This window comes from Notamacropus eugenii, chromosome 1 (assembly GCF_028372415.1).
Source record: "Notamacropus eugenii isolate mMacEug1 chromosome 1, mMacEug1.pri_v2, whole genome shotgun sequence".
NCBI lineage: Eukaryota > Metazoa > Chordata > Mammalia > Diprotodontia > Macropodidae > Notamacropus > Notamacropus eugenii.
Window position 1 is genome coordinate 754,245,330 of NC_092872.1, and position 2,019 is coordinate 754,247,348.

The following is a 2,019-nucleotide window of genomic DNA, read 5'->3' on the forward strand; positions in this document are numbered from 1 at the left end:
CCTTCTTCAATGGAGTTCAGACAGGAATGATCCTGGAATGAGGTATTGCCCCACTATTTTTCTTTTAAAAGCAATGTTCTTTGGACTAATGCACACGTTAGGTAGATAAAAATAACTGTTCTTCATAACTGAATAAAAGTACTGGGATATTGGGAGACCAGCTCATCTTCTTTCAGCTCACTGGCAGCACCCTGTAGGATACAGGATTATTGGGAGGATCCATGCCTTTTCCTGTTCCCACATTATATTTTGAAAATTTTTCATCCCATGCAATTTGGAGATGAGGAGAGTTAGTTATGGCAGCGTCTATTAAGAAAACTATCTTTAAACTTTTAGGGATCAAGGTTGCATCTAGGATTGTATTGACAACCATCTTATTTGTAATAATGTCTTGCTTGTAATACAGATTATTTATTAAACTATCAAGGCTATATTGACTCTGAATTTTTAATTAGGAATTAGGTAGCCAGATCTTGCTTTGGAAACACATATATTAAAATGAGAATGATACAGCGCAGACTAGCATGACCCCTCCCCAAGGATGACATGCAAATTCATGAAACATTCCATATTTTTGCAAATGAAACTAAAGTATGGGAAGAAAAACTGCTTCAAATCGAATAGGGAGATCTTTTACATTTTCAAAAACTAAAAGCCAAAATTGGGAAATGCCTTGAAGATATCTATTAATGTCTGTATCATCATAGTGGATATGATAGATGCTCAAGGAACGAATCAGGTGTCTCATTATCCAGAAGAGTGGCAGTGTTTCAAAGAATGACGTTGGCAAGCATTTTATGTTAATCCTTTTTTGTTAACACATGGACTTAAGCCAGTATGCTGACATATTTTGCATATTAGCACCTAGTCATGGAAACTCAACTGGTATAGATTCAGTCTAAATTTAGGAGGAAAAATGCTTTTGGAAATACTAAATACCAAAAAAAAAATTTTAAAACCAATTCATCTGGGTGTAGGAGGGATTCATTTTAGCCTTAAATAAAGGTAAATTAAACTGTGAAATATTTTTATGCTGGATGACAACTATGGTGAACGTATTCTTGTTTCCAAATAAGGAAACAAGCATTTGCTTTTCTCAAATTGTCTTAAATTATAAAAGCCACAGTGTTCTAAGTTATCCCTGTTGTATATTTTTAAAGAATAAGGAAATGACTTAGGTAAATCACAATACGTAGTTAAGTTCTAATTCCTAGGTAATAATAGCTCACATAGAATTCAGAGATGATGAGTGGACACACACACAATTGCTGATTTCATTTATGCCTTTCTAAAAAGCTACTGAGGGATTTGTAAATGTTTCCCATCCATCCTTCAAGGGGGCAGGGTAAAGTAAAAAGATTATGTATCTGCTCTGTATATTGGTGTTTATGTAGCAGAAAAATAAAATCTTCTAATGCACTTTTTAAAAAAGGAACTAGGTAACTAGATGAAACAGTGAAGTAAAAAGAGTGCTAGACTCGGAGTCTGGAAGACATGAGTTCGAATCCTGCCTCCAAAATTTATTAGCTGTGTGACACTGGCTGAGTTTCAGGCTCAGTATCCTCCTCTGTAAAATGGGGATTATGGCAGCTATCTCAAAGGACCTCTTGAGAGGACCTCATGGGAGAACATGTACAGAGTGCTTTGCAAACCATAAAATACTATAGAAACCATAGAAATAAAAGCTATGACTTGTCATGGCATATTAAGCACCTACTAAGTGCCAGGCACTGTACTTGGCGTAGAGAAAAGTGTAAAATATAGTCACTTCTCTCAAAGAGCTCGCAGTGAAGTGGGGAAAATGACTGTGTACAAGCAAGATAAACTGGAAATAATCTTATAGGGAAGAAGGGAGAAGGTCTCTCTAAGTATTTAGTAGGTGCTAAATTTTTGTAGCCTAGATACGCAAGTTGCATTTTCTACTGTTTCCTGATAGAACCCACACCCATCAGTAAGCCCAGGCTCTTCAGAGATGATTTTTCCATAATTTCTAGTTGTGATGGTCTAGTATAGAATTGA

At 35.8% G+C, this 2,019-nt stretch overlaps 2 non-coding genes across 2 annotated transcripts; both read left to right on the forward strand.

Moving 5' to 3' along the window:
• Positions 1 to 473: 473 nt before the first annotated feature.
• On the forward strand, positions 474 to 576 carry LOC140521768 (U6 spliceosomal RNA). The gene has a single exon (XR_011973068.1). It is a non-coding gene; the product is annotated as a U6 spliceosomal RNA (small nuclear RNA).
• A 747-nt stretch (positions 577 to 1,323) lies between these two features.
• LOC140521871 (small nucleolar RNA SNORA17) lies at positions 1,324 to 1,416 on the forward strand. The gene has a single exon (XR_011973150.1). It is a non-coding gene; the product is annotated as a small nucleolar RNA SNORA17 (small nucleolar RNA).
• The last annotated feature ends 603 nt before the right edge of the window (positions 1,417 to 2,019 follow it).